Here is a 22,908-nt window from a genome sequence, read left to right on the forward strand (position 1 = left end):
CTGGTATTTAAAATGATCTGTGGCTTCGCACCACCACTGCTTCCTGGCTTGATCATTCAGTATTAGATTGATCAGATCTGTCTCAAATAGTGGCTTGCTTGTTCCACCGAGCAAAAGGTAGCTCCTTTGTCCAGTCACCCTTTTTCAGTACGAGCTCCCCAGCACTACAATACCATACTACCGTATTTTCACGACTATAAAGCGCCTAAACCACTGAGATTTTCTTAAAAATCGACGGTGCGCCTTATAATATGGTGCGCCTTGTGTGTGGACTGCGTTCCAAAATCTGCTGTGCGCCTTTGGTGGGTGCACTACGGTAAACGCTCCGCCAATCGATTAGCGGCACACCTACGCGTAAGGATCCCTTAAAATGGCGCCGGTCAAGCGAGACGTGTATGAATGAGGCTTACTTTAAACTGCAGGCCATCGAATATGCGGCTGAAAATGGCAATTAAGCAATCTTAGTGTTTTCGCTTTATGAGGAGGCGGCATCTCTCCATACGCGCAAGGACAACTGTTGTGCACTCTAACCCTAACCCTAACCCTAACCAGGAGAGGGCGGCCATCTTCCCTAACCCTAACCCTAACCAGGAGAGGGCGGCCATCTTCCCTAACCCTAACCCTAACCAGGAGAGGGTGGCCATCTTCCGCACCTACTACCGTGACAAGATAACCGCGCCCAGCCACATTACCAACATGGATGAGATCCCTCTGACTTCTAACATCCCTTTGACCCACAAAGTGGAGAAAAAGGGACCAGCACGGTGGCAATATGCACAACGGGGCACGAGAAGTCGTCGTTCACCGTGGTTCTCGGCTGCCACGGAAACGGACAGAGCGCTGGATGACGGAAGGCGAACATTCCTTCACAAAGACTATGAGGCAGTGGCGGGCAAGTTATGCCACCATATGCGGGTGGATTGTAGACGCAGGGGCTGTGATACCGTCTTCATGTATTGGAAGAGCTTTCAAAAAATCAACTCTGAACCGGAACCGGTCGGTGAGTCCGATTCAGTTGATTAAGAAGAGGAATTCGGGATGTTGGACATTGAAATAGTGCAGCTGTTTAATTCAGATACAGAAGATGAAAACTTTGATGGTTTTGTGGCAGAAGAATGAATATTTTCTTCAATAAATGTGTCGAAACTCACTGTTTTACTTTTGTTGTCATTTTTTACTGTATGTTTCAGCATGCACCTAATAATACGGTGCGCCTTATGTATGTTTTAAATACAGAAATAGCACCATAACTGAGACTGCGCCTTTTGATACAGAGCGCCTTATGGTCGTGAAGATACGGTAATACATATTTGCAATATTGAAACTGAAATTATGGCTATTGGAGAATCAAGTCTTTACCAGAAAATCCAATGCCTGCAGATCTTCCGACAGCAGCCAACCTTCAGGTGGCTCACAGACCCCGAGTAGCAACACAAACCACTCAGGGGAGAAGCAGCACTCGTGCAAATACTGTGATTATGGTTGCACTTGGTGCCTGCTGGGCTCGTTGGAATGTGGCTGTAGTGGAAGAAGGTTTTACTTGACCAGAGAACTTACTAAGGCTTCACAAGTTAATGAAGGATTATTACCGTATTATTAAGTTTATACATGACGTTGATCCATATTTTCAGTGAAATTTCAAACGAATCTATGATTATTACATTCATGATGTGGTTGTGTGTTCTGTCAGCAAAGATTTGGTGAAAACTTTCAACATAATCTTAAAAAACAGAGGATCACATGGTCTCTGATTCATGTTTTTTCTCAACAGCCTCACACCTTCTTAGGCCACAATTATGACTAATATTTCATTTTACTTTATTTCACCTGTCTTTCTTTCTTTTTAAACAGTTAAATCATATTTGTTGTGTTGAAGTCTTTGGGGCTATGCAACAATCCCATTTTTAAGCAAGTTGTCAGGACCAGCCTGGAGTAGAAATTCCAAAGCTAAATCATGTTATTGTTGCTGGGACTGTCACTTTCTTTCATAAATGGATGATTGTCCTGAATTTAGCAGGATCTTACTCTATTGTTGAGTTGTATCCAAAGCAGCGAGCAGCCATTTCAAGGACACTTACATTTATACAACAGTGACAAGATCTCAGACACCAATCCATGCTAACAGTCAATTCAAGTAAACAGTAATGCTGGACTGGGCAGACCTTTGAGATTGTTGGCTCCAATCATTTTCTTCAGTCGCACAGTTGTGGCATAACCCTAACCCTAAACCTTAACCTAACCCTGAACCTTAACCTAACCCTGAACCTTAACCTAACCCTGAACCTTAACCTAACCCTAAACCTGACCCTAAACCTTAACCTAACCCTGAACCTTAACCTAACCCTGAACCTTAACCTAACCCTAAACCTGACCCTAAACCTTAACCTAACCCTAAACCTTAATCTAACCCTAAACCTTAACCTAACCCTTAACCTAACCCTAAACCTTAACCTTAACCTAACCCTAACCCTAACCCAACCCTAACCCAACCCTAACCCAACCCTAACCCTAACCCTAACCCTAACCCTAACCCTAACCCAACCCTAAACCCTAACCCTAAACCCTCTAACCCTAACCTAACCCTAACCCTGACTAACCCTCACCCTAACCCTGACTAACCCTAACCCTAACCCTGACTAACCCTAACCTAACCCCAACCCTTGAACCAACATCAGCTTATTTCTCCATATTTCAAGCCTAATAAAACTGGATTGACATAAATCTCAAATAATGTGTGTGTTTCCCTTTTCTTTTCCGATACCTTTAGAGCAAATGTGTGTTTGCTCGGTCTAAAATCTACACGATGATGTTTCACCTACAGTATATTCCAACAATCTTTGGATATTATCGAGTGCTGCTGTGCCTGCAGGTAATGGGGACATTGGTGAGTAGAATCGTAACTGAACAGGGTTTTTATTTCTCTGTCACTGCACTCTTTCTAGATTTTATTCCTCCTGACAATAATCCCACTTCCTGACATCCCACAGATTACTGGAGAGAAATAAACATTGATTCGTATAAAATGCAGACAGTCCACCTTTTTTCTGCTGAGGCTCCTGTCAAGAGGCTGCTGAGCAAGAACAAGAGCTGATCACAGCGTTTAGAAACGCCGTCACGTGCAAGCAAACAAGGAGAATTTGGATTGACCTTTGACCTTAAGTTGCTGGTCCCTTTTTGATCTCAAGATCAATGTGCCAGAGTTTTACAGAACACAAAGAGGGGCATTTCTGATCCCTGATCTGAAGTAACCATTAAAGTGAGTTGAGAGTCAAAAAGGTCCAAAAATGACCCTTTTTCCACAGGAACTGTAGTCTTGGGGGCCCTGCTACCATTTGGAAGGGTTTTCTCCATTTGGAACACGTCATGTGATAAGGAGCAAACTGCAATTAACAGTTCAAGAAGAACCCCAACAAACTTGCCTGCGTCATTTTGTAACCAGGTGTACAAAAGAAAGACAAAATGCCGATGTCAGGGAGGTTTTGAACCCCTGATACAGTTGCATATGTGGTCTGGTAGCAACAACATAGTAATAACCATTTGCACACTTGGACATTAGAGTTAGCCGCTAGCTTTGCTGCAACTGGGTACTAAAGGCGAATAAATAAAGTTGTGATAAAAATAGTTTCTCAACACAGCATTTATAACCCTTCAAAGGAATATGCACACCAATACGGATGCATTTACGTACAAAACTACGTTCTATAATAAGCACGAGGAGTTTAAATCCAAATTCCTGCAGACAGACACACACAGAAACACACTCGTAAAGTCAGCATAGCTCCTAGAAATTCCACTGACACCTTCTGAGGGCACGAGCTCAAGCGTGCACACGCACAAACAATGAATGTGAAATGACCCCCCCCCCCCATCCCTGTCCCTCCCCTGCTCTCGTTGTGTGGAACAGCCTCCCTTATGGGAGCCAACATCACCCTGCATGGGTGGTGCTCTCAGTGGGTGCTATGGGCACATTCCAAAATCAACACAAGATTACGGAAAACTGACACAGAGAAGCGGGAGAAAAATAATGTGCGTGGAGGTTCTCAATCATCCAGGTCATCGTTATCCGAGGTAGTCTTCTGTCAACTGGACTGTTTTGTTCTCTTTTGAAGACGTTCCTCCTTCTCTCCTGAAGGCTTCTTCAGTTCTGAACTTGCTGGGGACCGAGCTTGAAAATACAGCCCCTGTGGAGCATTAGCATGCTAATGATCTGGGTGGTCACCTGAGAGTCGTTGGCAGGGTCGTTCACCTCGATTCAGCTGGTGTTTCTCCCCTTTGTCAAAGGAAAATATGTTTTCATGATGATTCTCTTTAATGCTCCATCAGACTGCCATCAGCTGGGAGCTGAATAATTGTTTATTTGCAGATTTAACGGACGTCTTTATTCAGTTAGCGTCACAGTCTAACCCAGAACGAAAATTAAAATGAACCCTAACCCTAAATCTGTCTGTATAGAGACAGAAAAGGTATTTTACTGATCTTCTGAAGTCCAAAATCAAGAGAATCAAAATATTTCAACACCAAATACAAAAAAATGATTTACACAATAGTTAAGCAACATCCAGATGGAGCTGCAGTGCACGGCACCACAGCAGCATCAGAACTCCTTTTAAAGCTCGGCTGCTCCCACTTCAGTGACTCCACAATCATCACTAACTCCACTAACCCTAACCCTAACCTAACCCTAACCCTAACCCTAACCCTAACCCTAACCCTAACCTAACCCTAACCCTAACCCTAACTCCACTAACCCTAACTCCACTAACCCTAACCCTAACCCTAACTCCACTAACCCTAACCCTAACTCCACTAACCCTAACCTAACCCTAACTCCACTAACCCTAACCCTAACTCCACTAACCCTAACCCTAACCTAACCTAACTCCACTAACCCTAACTCCACTAACCCTAACCTAACCCTAACCCTAACTCCACTAACCCTAACCCTAACCCTAACTCCACTAACCCTAACTCCAACTCCAACCCTAACCCTAACTCCACTAACCCTAACCTAACCCTAACCTAACCCTAACCCTAACTCCACTAACCCTAACTCCACTAACCCTAACTCCAACCCTAACCCTAACTCCAACCCTAACCCTAACCCTAACCCTAACTCCACTAACCCTAACCCTAACCTAACCCTAACTCCACTAACCCTAACTCCAACCTAACCCTAACTCCACTAACCCTAACTCCACTAACCCTAACCCTAACCTTAACTCCACTAACCCTAACTCCACTAACCCTAACCCTAACTCCACTAACCCTAACTCCACTAACCCTAACCCTAACTCCACTAACCCTAACCCTAACCCTAACTCCACTAACCCTAACTCCAACTCCAACCCTAACCCTAACTCCACTAACCCTAACCTAACCCTAACCTAACCCTAACCCTAACCTTAACTCCACTAACCCTAACTCCACTAACCCTAACCCTAACTCCACTAACCCTAACTCCACTAACCCTAACCCTAACTCCACTAACCCTAACCCTAACCCTAACTCCACTAACCCTAACCCTAACTCCACTAACCCTAACCCTAACCTAACCTAACCCTAACTCCACTAACCCTAACCCTAACTCCACTAACCCTAACTCCACTAACCCTAACCCTAACTCCACTAACCCTAACCCTAACCCTAACCCTAACTCCACTAACCCTAACCCTAACTCCACTAACCCTAACTCCACTAACCCTAACCTAACCTAACCCTAACTCCACTAACCCTAACCCTAAAATGCTTGTCCTACTCTTAGACATGATAGAAGGCGGTCCGACACCACACTGGGGTCCAGTCCCACTGCTCAGAACCCTAAAGAAACAACTGTAGTAAGAAGCAAAAGGAACAACGAGAGACAACCATTTTGAAGTCCTCTGCTCTGCAAAACAAAAGGTATAATTATTGATCATTTTTGAATTAATTCAAGTATTGTGTGACTTTTTTATATTATGCCATACAGGCAAAAGTAGCACGAGACACCAACTGGATGTCAGCTCGACTCCACAAGCACTAAATTATCCTGAGCACGTTACCCGGCTATTGTGTACTGTTGCTAATGTGGCTATTTTAACATTTTAACAGTGTCTGAGAGGTTAAAGGGAAGCGGTTGTGCTCTAAACAGGACAGACAGAGAAATAACACATTATGGACAACGAGTTGCTTTGGGTGCACTGACCCATGAAAGGCGTCGTGTGGAGGATTGTTGCTTCCCCAACTCACAAGCAACAAACTACGTATGTTCCTGCACTCGCGTGATCCAGACTAAATGTCTTTGTTGTCTGAGCCATGATGAAGACTCACTCCCACATAGACCCAAGACTCCAACAAATCATCTGTTGATAAGGAACTGTTGTGTTTTGTGGAATTCTCCTATTTCATCTTTAATTTTCCTTAATTATTTCTTTAATTATTCTCTTTTCTCTCTAATTATTTCTCTCTAAGGGATAAAATGGTTTCATTGACTAAAAAGCCAAGACCTACCTGGTAGCTAGGCTAGTTTAATGAGCGCTGTCTCTTTAAGTAGCATCTTTGTGCCCATGTGACCCTTCTGACTGGTTAAAGGAAGCGGGAGATTTCAGTTGCTACCTGTCCACATTCGTACCTGGTGTCGGCTGCTGGGTGAGTTTATTGGGTTTCTAACTTTCTGCTGGCTTTGTCATCTGCTGTCATGGTGGCTCCTGCTGTGCTGTTGGGTCTACTTGGTAAAGCTAATGATAAGTTCTGGATAAGTCTTGGGTTTGTTTGGTATACTTGTGGAACTGTCATTGTCTCCATGCTCCTAAACTTAAATATTGATATTGTGATGCTGTTAATGGAGATGGATTTGGTGTTTGACCGTCTTTCTGAAGCTTTAAATGTTTGTTCAGGTTGCTTTTTCCCTTGCTTTGGAATGTTTGATTGTTTGGCCAGCTTGTAGCAAGGATGTCCACTTCCTGGTTTGCCCAGTGGTTTCTGGGAGCTGTAGTCCAGCTGTGTTTCCTCTGGAGAGACAGAGGCTATTGGGGCTGCTGGGCTATATCATATTTGCCTTTCAGACATACATAAATTCTTGGGATTTGCTACTTTGAATGTTATTAATGTGGTTCAAGATTTCATTTGCTGCTGATTTTTGATGTTTGATATTTGAATATGATGCATAAGATGTGTGAAGTATTTAAAATGCATTTGTTCACTGACATCATGCTATTGAACTTTTACGCCCTATCAGGATACAAAATGAATTAGTCGTATTTTAAAACATCTGGTGTAATGCTGTTTAATATTGCAATGTGTATGTAAGTGCTGGAAAGTTGTGCTTATAATGCGCATGAGTGAAACCTTGATTTTCAGGTTTATTACCTGCTCACTGCACTTTGGAAATAAAAATAACAAAAGTGGGAAAAAAAATTGACTAGAGTAATATCCTTATAGTTTGGACACCAAGTTACCCTTTCCGTGGGGAAAACGGAACAGGAACTAAAATAGGACATTTAATAATGCAGCTGCCTGTTCTTGGACTTCACACTTGCAAACATGCAGGAGATGCCAGACGATGCCTGGCTTCAGTTTTAGCTTTGAGGCCGCACAGGTGTGGGAGTTCTCTTGTGTTTAGCTAACAGTGTGAGTATTAAAGACTCCCTAAACGAGTGCAGTTTTGGACTTTGAGGTTCCAAAAGGACATTTTATATTACAGCCCACCATTAGGTGTCGTCTTAAGGCTACTCTTCTCAGGAGGTAAAAGAAGTGATACCTTTTTGGTGCTCACCCATCAGTGAAGTGATGGTTTCCATCAGAGTCTCTCTATGCTGATATATCAGCGATCATATGGTGGACACTATACAGTATTGTGTACTATACATATGCTACACTGAATCTAGGATCTATATAGTTGTTAACCTAAAAGGACAGGAACACGGTGAGAGTCACCTGAAGCCCAGGAGGAAAAAATGAAAGCCTTTGTTTCAGAATAGAAACTTTGCTAGAACTGAGGAAAAAAATGGAGCCGGTGACAAAAAGCAGGTTTAAAGTGTGTGTGTGTGTGTGTGTGTTTTGAGGGCCTCCTTCATTTCTTTGGCTAAATGAGCAATAACGGGTTAATTTTTTTTCCCCTCACTGATTTTTGGTCTTTACATTTTCCCTGACTTTATTTTTATTTCTTTCTAACTCTTTGCCTTTTACATGTTTTATTCTATAGGATCGGGTCTCTGCTTTTTGCAGATGATGTGGTCCTGTTGGCGTCATCGGCCCGTGACCTCCAACGATCACTGGATCGGTTCGCCGCCGCATGTGAAGCGGCTGGGATGAGAATCAGCACCTCCAAATCCGAGGCCATGGTTCTCGACCGGAAAAAGGTGGAGTGCCTTCTCCGGGTCAAGGAGGAGATCCTGCCCCAAGTGGAGGAGTTTAAGTACCTCGGGGTCTTGTTCACGAGTGAGGGAAGAATGGAGCGGGAGATCGACAGGCGGATCGGTGTGGCGTCCACATTAATGCGGACTCTGCACCGGTCCGTTGTGGTGAAGAGAGAGCTGAGCCGAAAGGCGAAGCTCTCGATTTACCGGTCGATCTTCGTTCCTACCCTCACCTATGGTCATGAGCTTTGGGTCATGACCGAAAGAACAAGATCACGGGTACAAGCGGCTGAAATGAGCTTCCTCCGTAGGGTGGCTGGGCTCTCCCTTAGAGATAGGGTGAGAAGCTCTGCCATCCGGGAGGAGCTCGGAGTAGAGTCGCTGCTCCTCCGCGTTGAGAGGAGCCAGATGGGGTGGCTTGGGCATCTAGTCAGGATGCCCCCTGGACGCCTCCCTGGTGAGGTGTTCAGGGCATGTCCCTCCGGTAGGAGACCCCCGGGGAGACCCAGGACACGTTGGAGAGACTATGTCTCTCGACTGGCCTGGGAACGCCTGGGGATCCCTCCGGATGAGCTGGAGGAGGTGGCTGGGGAGAGGGAAGTCTGGGCTTCTCTCCTTAGGCTGCTACCCCCGCGACCCGACCCCGGATAAGCGGTAGAGAATGGATGGATGGAGGTTTTACTCTTTTTTTTTTCTTTCAGCTGTCCTCAGTGTGAACCAAGTGCATGTGGTTGGCTTTAGTTTTCCCAAGCAACGTTTGGTTTATTTAGGAGTTTGCTGTTTTCCAAGTCATCACCTGATGTTTGGCTTCAGATATATGCTGAATGGGGTTTCCAAGGTTACCAGAGGAGAAGGAAATGACGGTGGCAGAAACGCCACTGTCCCTCACAACCACATAGCTGTAATCAGATTTCAGCAGTTCTGTGCCCCCCAACACCGTGTCTGTGGGGCGGGGGGTCTGCGAGCCATGACGTGAGGCGGTGGTCCGGTTCTGTTCACTACAGCATTCCCCCATAAGAGAGGCTTGATGGTGTTGAAGACACTGGAGAAGTCAAAATATGATCCTCACAGTGCTCCGAGGCAGCTCCAGATGAGCCAGAACCGAGTGGAGGAAGTAGAAGATGGCGTCCTCCACACCGATACCGGGCTGGAACCCGACCCCTAACCCTAACTGCAGCGGGTCCATGGATGGGCTCACCAGTGGGGCAGGTGTACCTAAATGCCTTCTTCAATTTCCTACCGTCTCTGGACCAGTGGAAGAGTTTGGTTCTGGGCTGCACCCATCAAGGTTTTTATTATATCTTGCCTGAAATGATGGCTATTTTAGCCCACATTTTGGCTCACCTCGCTTTTTATATTTACCTATTTCATGTGCCGTAAAACACCGCTGTGTTGCCATTTCTGGGGTGCGACAAAGGTTATGTATTTAAGTCAGAAACAAATGTGAGTGGAATGAAATGTACATGAATCTGGTATATATGGAAACACATTCTCTATCGATTCAAGCTGTGTCTCCAAAATACACAAATGAACACATCGTATTGAGAGGCTCCACTTCAAAGGAATGCCGTATTTATTTAAACTCAAAATGTCTGCACCATTTCTTTTGTTGAGGTGTTCACATTCTTCACAGAAGTGCCCAGTTATTGTCCCGCATCACAATGAAGACTATTTGGTTTCCAGACAGACCCTCTGCCTTCTGTCTGACCATGAGGCACACTTCAGTCTACACCCCCCCACCTCCCCTCTTCAGCAGTGCCATCTTTGGGCCCGTTTGTAGCCCTGATAGCCTTTTAGTGAGTAATGGCAGGCCTCTCCGGCCCCATTTACATGTCAAAAAAGCCCTCCCCAGGCTCTGGGTGTAAGGGACCCAATTTGGAATGACAAAGCATGTCCAGAGACAGCTGATCCACAAAAGAGCCTCAGTAAAGTTCTTCCCCACAGTCACCAGCTGCTCCACTGACCCACAGTGCCTCTGTTCACTCTCACTCTCACTCACACACACACACACACACACACACACACACACACACACACACACGAATGTTTAGTTCTCGTTGGGTCATCTTAATGCGCCATGCTCACGATACATTTCCAAGCCACAGTTTTGGAGGTCGACAGGTTACTGACTGGAACTCTGAGGTCATACTTTCCTCATACTCGTCATGCCACTGTAAATCTAATGCTCTCCGTCTTACTTTCCTATTTTATACATCTCTACAGCTTTGGGCTTTTATTTCCTACCTGTGTTTGGTTCTCCTGCCTTGACACAAGTGCAAGAGCAACATTCATCTTTTCATCTTTTCATTTGAGACAAGAAACTGTCTAAAACTTGTTCCAGATGCTGGGGGGGGGGCAGGAAGTGTGTAGAGACCCCATCTCATATCGGGCACCCATTGCTTTCAGAGAGAAACAAGAGAAGCAGCTGTCTCGAACAATGGACCTGCCCCTCATCGGCCAGGTCTCCAAAGGACTCATTCAGTCCCCTAGCTCTCTTGAGGTTGCTTTTAAGTGCACTAGCCAGGGAGTGTTTCTACTAATGGCAGACAAACCATTTTTTGCTTGGAGAGGTTTATTTCTCCATGTGCATCTATCTGGACATGATTTAGTTTTCACCACTGCACATAATCACACCCCAAATACCATAAAAATGTCTGTCTGGTTTCTTAAAACAGTCTGTCCCTAGTGAGCGACTGCCGCTATTCCTCAGTCCTGTCTTGTGAACTTGTGACTTGAAAGCAGTCATGCTATAGGTCCTCGTGAAGTGTTGGGTTAGGGTTAGTTTTTGATGTTGAATATGCTCGATTCCTATTGGTTTCACAGGGATTAGGCCTCTTTTTCTTATGTGTTTCATAATAATTTGCTCTGGTGCAATAAATGAAGTTCCTGTAAGTTTAGCTGGCAGAAGTTTTGGCTTGTGTTGCCAACAGCAACCACGCTCACAGGCAGCTGAGAGCAGTAAGAGTTTCACGTCCTCGACATAGATTGATCCTACATTATCGATGTGTAAGTGGTGCTAAAGGGGTAGCTATAGTGTCCCCCTAACAAGCTTAAAATAAAACATATATCCATATGTATTCATCACTTCTGAATGATTGTGTTGCATTGCTGACTTGGCATTTACGATTCACAACCCAGTTTCAGTCTGGAGAAATGCCGAGCTGACTCAAGAGGCACTTGTATCTATAAATACCACACTGACTGTTCCTGAGGAACATTTTCTTAAACGCTGCCTCTGGGGATCTTTGTGCTGCTTCTCTGCGCTTATTCCAAGTCATTCACTGAAAATGTCAAGACATGTGTCTCTCACACACACACACACACACACCTGTTCAAAGTCATACAAGAGCAGACGTGCACACATATGAACACACTCTAACCCTGGTGCTGCTACATTTCATGCTAACCCAACGACATCAGCCAACTGCCTAAACTGTTCCGTCACCACTGATTTCCTTCCCTCACTCACTCATCCTGCGGTTTTGTCTCCTTCCCATCATGCACTACTCTGAATCATATGAAATAAATGCAGTATGGATACATATCGGAGATGACTGTTAAGCTCCGAGGAGCTTATTAAATGTCAAGAAAGAAATGTAAAATTGCTCAATTGCTACTAAAATTGTCCATTTGCATAATGCAATTGCTCAAACATATGGAAAGGTTATCATTCATGCTTCAACCTTTTTAGTTCTACCTGCTAATGTGTATTAGCAGGATGACAGCAGGGCAACAGAGAGAAAAGTCGGCGCTCATTTAGACTTATAAAACTTTAAAGAAGCACCGCCCTCTTTAAGTCGCACTGCTGCAAATACTAAAGTGAAATGATCTGACTTGGATCAGTTGGAAAGCTTTAGGTCCTGTTTCATTAGGATGAAGCTGGATAGCTCAGTAAAACAGATGATGCGCGCACACACACACACACACACACAAAGGAAGAAATGAAAATTCTCCCATCAGCTTTTGCCATGTCGTGGCCGTTCACTTCCTGCGACTGACAATAACAGGAAGTGGTGAACAAGATCTCCAGCCGGCATCCCTTCAGCGTAAATATCCCCACAACATGTTGTAACTGCGTGAAGGTTCTTACAACGCCGTCTGTAAAAAAATGTTGTTTTTGTCACAAACGTGTTATAAGCTGTTGACAACAGGAAAAGCTGTGTCCTCACTGAGACATTTGACCATATATATGATGGTTATTAGTCTTCAAGAAGATCTTAAAATCTACCCAAAGACACAAGTTTTATACATTCATTAGTGAACCTCATGGATGCAATATTGATTCATTGATCGATTCTTGCTCCTCATATTTGTGTTGCAGCACTGTTGCAAACCTCAACGCATTCCTCTGTGACGGGAGTGGAGATGTGAGCCACGTGACCACCGTGGGGGGTACGTGGACACACTGGAGGACACGGGAAGTGAAAGTAGAACCATTGGGCTGTTAGTTTTTATCCCAGTTATTCAGCTTTAGCAGGCAGTTTTGCAGCCCTATGAAAAATATCCTTTATTTAATGACTGTTAAAACTGATGTCCAACCTTTTTTCTTATCTAATTTTTAAAAATAACTTAACCTGACCTTCTCACAGCAGCCAATATTTGCAAAGACCCCGGTGTAATTGCTGCAGCCAATAGGGTAAAAAGGTTTGAGCAAATTCATTAAAAGAACTCACAAAAGTTTGTCGGTGAAAGCAACACTTTTCCACATGTATATACGGTTATAACATACGGTTATAACTGCTGCCTTTTTGTTTCATCACTGAACATAGAAGCCTAAAATCTTCTTATTAATCTCATTATCATGTGTACTTCTGACTTGTAAAATTTAGATTTTTGTCATCAGCTGGAGTTTAACCAGACTTCAGTCTGATTTCTGATGTATTGAGATGATCAGAGGAGTCTGAGTCGTCTCAATGCTTCAGGAATATCGTCTGCCCTCGAACAAGTGAGCAAACGGTAGCAGCAATGTGATGATCCATCTTTCTTTCATTTGGTCTGTAATTAAGGTTCTTCAGGGAAACATAGTTGCTTGGTCTTTGAGCCAATTATGTAGAACAAAGATGGTGGATGTCAGCAGAATCCTCGGTGCTCTGGGAGCTCCCAGCACAACCAGGACGAACCTTCAGATCTTCACTTTGGCTGCTCCTGCTCCACAGATTACTTCAGCATTGTCATCCTGGCTCAACGCAAACGTTCAAGGAGAATTCAGGTATCCATTTATCCAGAAACCAATTGATACGGCTGTTTTTTCCCATAATAACTCTGATTCGCCACATTGACTTCCTCATGAAACAGGAACCCTTTCTTTGAAAGAAAGTGTCGGCTGCTTTTGATCATTCCTCATCGTCTTTACATGCACACTGAGCTCCTGCTGCCCCTTAAGTGGCGTTTCTGAGCGTGCACAGGAAGCTTTGTTTTAGCATCACCGTGCCGCTCAGCTCAGCTCAGCCTTTTGTTCAGTGACGAATTGATGGAACTGGAAAGATTTCTGATACGAGTCCGACAGAAGGGGGTTTATAGTTGGGTTCAACCGCAGTGAAAACAGGCCTCTACCCGCCCCGTCTATTACCTGCCCTCTCTATTACCCCCCCCCCCCCCTCTCTATTACCTGCCCTCTCTATTACCCCCCCCCCCCCTCTATTACCCCCCCCCCCCCCCCCCCCCCCATTACCTGCCTCTCTAGTAGTAGTATCTTTTCAATTTGGCAGTTATAACTAGTTATAACCTAACCCTAACTAGTTATAACCTAACCCTAACAAGACAGATTTATACGGTTAGGGTTAGTTTGATTATTGATAATATCATTTGTGTTGGTTAGGGGTAACCCTAGGGTTAGATTTAGGGGTTAGGGTTACCCTCCTAGGGTTAGGGTTAACCCTAGGTTAACTAACCCCTTAATCTAACCCTTATTGATAATATCATTTGTGTTGGTTAGGGTTAACCCTAGGGTTACCCTAGGGTAACCCTAACCCTGACCCCTAAATCTAACCCAAACCCTTATTGATAATATCATTTGTGTTGGTTAGGGTTAACCCTAGGGTAACCCTAACCCCTAAATCTAACCCTAACCCTTATTGATAATATCATTTGTGTTGGTTAGGGTTAACCCTAGGGTAACCCTAGAGTAACCCTAACCCCTAAATCTAACCCTAACCCTTATTGATAATATCATTTGTGTTGGTTAGGGTTAACCCTAGGGTAACCCTAACCCCTAAATCTAACCCTAACCCTTATTGATAATATCATTTGTGTTGCAGATCTCTTCCACCTGCTTTAAGGAGTGATGAGGAAATATGTGTGACTAGGTGGGGGGGGCGTAAACTCGAAGAGAAATGAAGCAAACATGATGATGAAGTAATTAGGGGGCTGTGACTTTATGCTCTGATCACTTAGTTCCTTTATGGCAACATGGGAATATAAATCAATACAGTCTGGAGTTTTAATGCCATGAAAATGAAGCCTTTCTGTCCCAAAGGTTTTGGGAGACTCGGGAACATTCGTGTCCTTGGAGGAGTTCAACCAGCAGGGGTCATCTCAAGCTTTGCTGCTCCTCAGTTTCCACTGTTGGTTCAAGCCCCTGGACGGGATCATGCAACATGTGATCTGATTACCAGCTTCCATTTCACACAAACTGAAGCGAACTGCGAGCTTGTCGTCACTCGGCAACGACTCGCCAAGTAAATTTCCTGACGAGAGCTTGTTACTGCTCCTAATTGTTGAGTCTGACTCACTTGGACGCCCACAGAAGCTTCCAGGGTCGTCTGCTGTAGGAGAAGCTTCATCCTATGGGTCTGGCAGCTGGTGAGACCAGCAGCAGGGAGATGAAGGGAGGCAGGGTGCAGACTGACAAGCATGGCTGCTAAAATAGCAGTGAGGGAGGTGCTGGTGGCCTGTTGCCAAGGTGACGAGGACCAGCCGGGTTCTGTCTCATTTGCAGATGCAAACGAGGCCTCAGAGCTCCTACTGAAGCTCCCTTAAGCTTTCTCTGAAAATGCAGACTGAAACTCCTTGTCCCTGGAGAACAGATTTCCAGCTCCACCTGAGACGAAGACAGAAGATGGTCAGTTATTTCTGCTCATTTCTGCTTCCTTTGTGCCCAGTTTGTCCCCGTTTCTTTGCAAAAGAGAGGCTGATTGTAATTTCCAACTATCCAACGACCCACAGGTCGACATCTTCCATCCTTTCCTCCATTCCATCGATTCCCTGTGGTGAATTGGCCTTTTCAGAGTTGGGGGCTGATCGTGGCGTGCACTGTTGAATAGTGGCGTGCACTGTTGAACACCAGCCCTCAGCCGCTGCGACGCTCCACCCAGAGACCCCAAAAGGCCGCCTCCTTTGTCTGGTTAGAGGTAAACATCTGGGAACAGATGAAGCTGGCCGCGCTGATTCATGAAGCTCTGGCTTCTGTGGTGATGAGATTTTACTGGGAGGAGGAAAAATGGATGAAAAGAAAAATTGCTTATGATGTTGAAGCGGCCAAAGGAAAAATAAAAATGGCTGCATAAATTCTGAAAGCCCCCTTTTTTCAGGAAATGAAACCAAAAATGAGGAAAAAGACAATGAAAATACAAAAGGTTTATTTATGTGGTGCCTTATGATATAAACTACATATTTTTGTCTTTGCCTATAATAACCAACTAATGGCTAAAAGAATCATTATAATAGGCATTATAATAGTCTGACACCGATGTGAAAGGCCACATATGCCTCAGACTAAATCCTGAATGGTGAAATGATCATGAATAATTAGGACATTCTCTCATGGAGCAGATGTCTTTCTGTTGAATGCTGCTCTTCACAAGAAGGAACGTCTGGGCATGATAAGCTCGGGAGAGAGGCAGGTCCGATGGTCTCATTGGCTGGAGGATACTGAATGATTTGGCCCATAATACACGACACGTGCACTATTTTGGACGATTCGCACAAGGGCTGATCAGCTTCTTGACTCAACACAAGGGAAAGCCAAAATCAAAATGTTATTTATGAGCATTCTCACACAAAGCTCCTGGGGTCTGGAAAAGGCCCTTCTGTATGTTCTGTATGGCTGGTCACTGGTGTCACGAACCGTTTACATCCATCACACAATCACTGAAGCCAAAGTGAAAGTGTGAGTGACAAACGAAATACTCACATGTCTATTAAGCTTTTTTTAAGCTGCTTATTTTGGTCACGTCCAAACATGTTTGTATTTTGAAATGACTCGGGCCATCTGAAAATTGACCCACACTTAGAATCTGATGCATTCAACCTTAGCTTGAATCGATTTTATGCTTTTATGACTATGTGAAAGGATAGTGAAATTGGGGTAGTTGCGATTGTGCCATTTCCCCGGTCAGGACTGTATTTTGGTAACTGCATTTGCACTTATATTTTGAATGTCTAAACATGGTTAATACCGATTATACTAGTTTTATTCTTCTGTGGTGGTCAAAGGGATGTTTTTTAGAAGCAGTTAAACAATTCTCAATGTCATGCTGTTGCCAGGCTGCCTAGTTCAGCTGAGTGGGGCCAGCTTCATAACCAGGGGCAAATGTCAGTCCCTCACCGGAGCCTTGATCAGCCTGCCGTAACGACTGTGCCGCCCCTCGTCCAAAACTGCAGGCTGGTGACAAACGGGAGAAACACAAGTCACAAAACTGTGCAAATCAGGACACACGACACGAGAAGACACAGTAGGAGCCTTGTAAGCAGGACGGCCCTGAAGGGGGACGTGGGCTGATAACAGAACATTGCCTGCTACCAAATGTGCCGGCTTAAGCCTATCCAAAGTTACATCCCCAACTTCTAACATGGACCTCTTGGAGCCTGTCTCCCACACACTAAATGGGCCATCGCACGGGTTGTAGAGGCGAATGGTGCAGGTCATGCTGCTCAAAAACAAAACAAGCTGTCATGAGCTGCCAGCACAAATTAGGAGTGAAGGAGGAGTAAAAGCAGATTTTGACATAACGGGAAAGTAAAAGGAACCAGAACCTTTTGGCAAAAATGGCACCAGAACCTGAGGGGCTGCCTGAAAACCAACTCTGCAGGCATGGTGTCCAGGTCCTCCTTGGGGGCTGAACATAGTCCAAGCATCACTCAAGGTGAACAATCCACCCAATCCACCCATTCTTTACCCTAATATGTTAACATGCTGTTAGCATCTCAAACGTCTTCCTGTGTGTCCCAATAAAGTTCATCTCGTATAACCTTGATTCCCTGGAGTTGTGTCCATAAATCATTTAAAATCATTGTGAATTCTTTTTTGGAAGACAGGTGCTTTGGATTTAACTCATAAACATTCCAACCAATCTTGTTTACTCCTCTTTTCTAAATACCACACCATAGCGTGAAGGTCAACATCGAGGGAGGGGGGGGGAGGTCTAGGGAGGGAGAGGAGAATGTGCTCCTTAGCCACGAAGCACAACGTCTTGTGCTCTCTGTGATCACTTCCTGCACGTGGATGTGCAGACTGTGCACAACTGCTCGTGTCTTCTATAACCTATTGTGCCTTTGACTTATGGAGCATAAGTTCTGTTTGTCTGGAAGAAATGAACATCCTCGCAAATGAAGTTATGAGTTCTGCATCTGGCAGCTGTTGAAATTATGTTCCGATATTTAAACAATATGTGCAAATTAAAAAGTAACAGGCACAGACCTCTTTCATTTTTCATCAGTTATTTTCTGTTCCTGTTGTGTTGCACAATGCTAACACGAACAACAAACACTCTGCTTTTCTTTTCTTTTAACTCGTTGAACCCTTGAAAATTAGATTGACATTCAAGAAGCAGTAACATGGGCCTTCCGTCCATTTGAGAACTACAACAATTGTACAGATTTGGCAGGTCAAGACAATAGCAGTTCTACCCAATCTGTGTAACAGCTAAGTTTGGATAGCATAACCAACCAGCCAGCATGTCCTTCTTTAAATATGAAACCGTGTAGTTCTTTTGTAGTTAGGGTGTCAGGAATAAGACCTAGCATTTGATTAACTATTTTAGTTCCATCCATATGTGATAGGCAACCCGGCAGAGGATTTTATGCTCCAGAATGAAAACTGGGCCAATCTTTTCCCTGTTCTACTTTGGATTCTTTTAAAGGCCAATGCTGCTGTCTTATTAGGTGCCTTGTATTGAGTTTAGTTTGCCTGTGAAAGGGTTAGGGGTTAGGGTTAGGGGTTAGGGTTAGGAATAGGGGTTAGGGTTTAGGGTTAGGAATAGGGGTTAGGGTTTAGGGTTAGGAATAGGGGTTAGGGGTTAGGGTTTAGGGTTAGGGTTTAGGGTTAGGAATAGTGGTTAGGGGTTTGGATTAGGGTTTAGGGTTAGGAATAGGGGTTAGGGTTAGGGGTTAGGGTTTAGGGTTAGGGTTTAGGGTTAGGAATAGGGGTTAGGGTTAGGGTTTAGGGTTAGGGTTAGGGTTTAGGGTTAGGATTAGGGTTTAGGGTTAGGAATAGGGGTTAGGGGTTAAGGTTAGGGTTTAGGGTTAGGAATAAGGGTTAGGGTTTAGGGTTAGGAATAGGGGTTAGGGGTTAAGGTTAGGGTTTAGGGTTAGGAATAAGGGTTAGGGTTTAGGGTTAGGAATAGGGGTTAGGGTTTAGGGTTAGGAATAGGGGTTAGGGTTTAGGGTTAGGAATAGGGGTTAGGGTTTAGGGTTAGGAATAGTGGTTAGGGTTAGGGGTTAGGGGGTAGGGTTAGGTTTAGGGGGTAGGGTTAGGGTTAGGTTTAGGGGGTAGGGTTAGTTTTAGGGGGTAGGGGGTAGGGATAGGGTTAGGTTTAGGGGTTAGGGGGTAGGGATAGGGTTAGGGTTAGGTTTAGGGGGTAGGGTTAGTTTTAGGGGGTAGGGGGTAGGGATAGGGTTAGGTTTAGGGGTTAGGGGGTAGGGATAGGGTTAGGGGTTAGGGGGTAGGGATAGGGTGTCTTATTAGGTCCCTTGTATTGAGTTTAGTTTGCCACTGAAAGCAAAAGCATTGATGATAGCAAAGCATTTGCTGGAGCTAAAGAGACTTTGTCCATTATGTTTTCTAGATAAACAGTAACCCTCTTTTTAGCGGCAACATGTTTGTTACATTCACAGATTGATATTTGCATTTGAGAGCGATTTATGCATTTTACACTAGCATGTGATTTTTTTTTGACATTTTCGTAGGAGATTGACGCCGTTATGAAAACATGACGCTGTCTTATTCTGCTCTATCCCCTGTTGTTGATTTTTGGGTTTAAGCAATATCCAACGATGAGCCCAGAGTGGCTACGCTGCCAGCCCTTGGGCTAGGTCCCCACCCCCATCTATCCAGTGTCTATGTCTCTCCTCCTTTAAACACACACATGCAAAGACGACAGAGACTCAGCCAATTTAATAAAGAGACTTTGTCATGTGTATCTCTCCCACAGCTTCCTGGCCAGGGTGACAAAAATGTGAGTGAGTGGAAAAACAGGAAGAGGACAGGCAGAGACAGGACTATAGCCAGTGGAGGGGGGCCGTGTGTGTTGTGTGTGTGCAGTTGTGTTGTGTGCAGCATACGTGTTGAACGGCTCAGATGTGTCCTTGCAGGGATATTAATGAATGTTCCTGGTGGTTCCACACGGACGCCCTGGTCAGGAAAGAGAAGAAGCTGTTTCCTGGAAGCGTCACTGTCATAAGAGACGGCTCAAGCAATAACGGACATCACCATGAGACGGCCCCGAAGATCACATTTTTATTGATCCATAAATATTCAGAATATGTGCAGCTCAATCAATTGTTACTGAACAATGTTGTTACTGAACATGCTCAAAGATATTTATCCTTTAGTCACTGCTACTAACCCTAACCCTATCCTTTAGTCACTGCTACTAACCCTAACCCTATCCTTTAGTCACTGCTACTAACCCTAACCCTAACCTACTAACCTGGACAATCGTCATATTTTCCTGATTATTTTGCTCCTGTCGATGATGCAACTGAGAGTTCTGCTGCACCCTAACTAACCCTAACCCGAACCATAACTAACCCTAACCCAAACCATAACTAACCCTAACCAACCCTAACCCAAAAACAGCAAAGAGCACTGCTGACTTCTAATGTGGACTCAGCTGTTCAGCAGTCTAAATAGAATGCAGACAAGTGAACATGATCTCTCTGACACACACACGCACACACACAGCCACACGCACATACACGCACACACACACACAGCCACACACGCACACACACACACAGCCACACACACGCAGCCACGCACACACACAGCCACACGCACACAGCCACACACACAGCCACACACACACAGCCACACACACACACACACACTCTCACACACACAAGCAGCCACACACACACACACACACACACACACAGCCACACACAAGCAGCCACACACACACACACACGCGCACACACACAGCCACACACACACAGCCACACACACACACACACACAGCCACACGCACACGCACACACACACACACTCTCACACACACGCGCACACACACACACACACACACACACACACACTATGGTTGAGATATTGAGGGACAACATCGGAGTTCTAAGAGAATGTGTCAGAGATATTGAGCAATCATGGCGTGTTGTTGATCCTCACTTTGAAATCTGTGATAACTTTGGTTGGTTTTGCTTATTACAACCTTAAAATTGTTATTAAAGCACAATAGCTGCTTTAATAACACACTAACCCTATAACATTTAATAACATAATAAGCTGCTTTAGCTTGTCAGCTGCTCACCTGTCAAATAGATAACTTAGCTAAAATTACAACAATCAATCTAACCCTAACCCCAACTTTATCCCTGGAGAACTGATCAACTGAATCTCCTGACACCATATTGGATGTTTAATGAAGACGCATGGATGAGAAAAGCAGCCGATTCCACAGCTTCCTGCAGGCTGGCTGGTTTCTTTGGTTGTTTCTGGGAGGGGAAAGTGACCCTGAGAGCTTCAACACCACAACAAACCCAACTGCTGACATCAGTGTGTCAATTAGTGGAGTGAAGAGAAAACATCCCTGCCCCCTCTCCTCCACACCCACCTTCCCCGACATACATTCCTTCCTCCGCCCGACCAGCGAGCCAGTGAGGTAACGTAGCGAGAGCAGCTCCCGCCTGCCACGGCTGGTTTAAGGCAGAAATGGGGGAGGGGTGTGAGTCGGGGAGAGGGGGTCGGTGGACGATGGGGGTGATGAGGTTGGATGTCAAGAATGTGGCTCATGCTCTGCTCTTTTGTGTGTTTTGTGTGAGATGAATGGGCCGACGGCAGGCTGGGCTTCTCCTTCCCTGTTGACTTTTGTGTTGAAAGGCCCAAGGCCCCGGCCAGACACACCTATGATGGAGGCTGCAGGCCAACATCTCCAACGCCCACGGCTCATAGACAGTTTTAAAGTCTTACTTGTTCGCTGGCTCATTGTTGTGGACCACGTCCTGATCTCCCCTCACTTCTGGATGTGGATCTGTCCGTGCCTCTCTGAGCCCCCATCAGGACGCGGTGGGCTCGGTTCTTGGACAAGGGTTATGGAAGTGGGCTTCAGTCACACTGATAATTATTTAGGAGTCATCGCCTCGTTAACAGTGCCGCCGTTAATGAATGATTAGTACTTTGTTCTTCACATTGTCGTGGTAATTCGGTGTCCAACTCTCTAATCATTTTGCGACTTGTTTGACTTGTTGTGCAGGTTTGGTTTGTTAAGTCTTCGTCTCTCCCGTGCTGCTCGTGATATGTGCACGTACCCGGAGGTGAACTGAAACGTCCTCAGAGGCTGTGAGGGAACAGTAGTAATGTGTGTCGACACTCATCCCAGCAGTGCAGGAAGCAACGCTCCAGCTCAGAGTGAAAGGAAATGATTTCGCTGGACTGGACTAAAGACAAAAGCTGAGAAAAGCTTTTAGTTCTGTGACATCAATGTTGAACATTTCTGCAGGCAGTGTTGTAACACTGTTAATCATATAAAATGATCAATTTATCGCTTCTTCCTCCATGATTCACTGTTAAAAATAATAAATTAGCTTTGCAGACTTCCATATTGCTGCTCAAATTGGCTTCATTTGCAATGTATAAAGTTTAATTAGAATGATAAAATCAGTGCTTATTTACATTGTATTTATTTAGGTGATGTAAACAATGGACAACATGGAATTTATCTAAAGATTTTTTTTGACAACAAATTTAGTTTAGCAAATAATGTGGCTTAAATTCCTGACAACAGTAGAGGATACGGAGGGCAGCTAGCTGGAGATGCTCAGGAGGGTTAGCCAGTGCTGAGCGACTGTAGTCTGTCGGTTAGCATTACTTTCTTCCTACCAGTTAACCAATGATGTCACATAAACACCTACTATAAAACAAGTTAGCTAGCAGTGAGGGGGTAGCATGTTGGTGGAGGAGAGCAAACACAGCATAAAATCTATCCAAATATGTCCAAATATGTAATATATGATTCATATTTTGAAGTGTGGTTTTAACATGATGAACTGAAGCATTCCACCAGTGGCATTGATGAGTTATACTAGCTAATCACTAATCTGCAATCATTTCTATTGTTCGAGCATATTAGTAAAAGTGACTGTATGACACAACAAATATTGTAGCAGCTACTGAAGCTACAGTGCA

General features: G+C 44.6%; 2 long non-coding RNA genes across 4 annotated transcripts; both read left to right on the forward strand.

The window, feature by feature from the left end:
* Window positions 1-6,596: 6,596 nt before the first annotated feature.
* On the forward strand, window positions 6,597-15,546 carry LOC115250558 (uncharacterized). 3 transcript variants are annotated; one of them, XR_003889125.1, is made up of 4 exons: window positions 6,597-6,624; window positions 12,655-12,725; window positions 13,340-13,542; window positions 14,591-15,546. It is a non-coding gene; the product is annotated as an uncharacterized lncRNA (long non-coding RNA). The 3 variants fall into 3 exon arrangements; XR_003889126.1 differs by lacking the exon at window positions 6,597-6,624 and adding an exon at window positions 9,354-9,621; XR_003889124.1 differs by lacking the exon at window positions 6,597-6,624 and having other exon boundaries at window positions 12,250-13,542; window positions 14,591-14,687; window positions 14,809-15,546.
* Window positions 15,547-21,158: 5,612 nt separating this feature from the next.
* On the forward strand, window positions 21,159-22,313 carry LOC115250561 (uncharacterized). The gene is made up of 2 exons (XR_003889132.1): window positions 21,159-21,385; window positions 21,977-22,313. It is a non-coding gene; the product is annotated as an uncharacterized lncRNA (long non-coding RNA).
* The last annotated feature ends 595 nt before the right edge of the window (window positions 22,314-22,908 follow it).

Source organism: Takifugu rubripes, chromosome 7 (genome assembly GCF_901000725.2).
Source record: "Takifugu rubripes chromosome 7, fTakRub1.2, whole genome shotgun sequence".
In the NCBI taxonomy this organism is placed as follows: domain Eukaryota; kingdom Metazoa; phylum Chordata; class Actinopteri; order Tetraodontiformes; family Tetraodontidae; genus Takifugu; species Takifugu rubripes.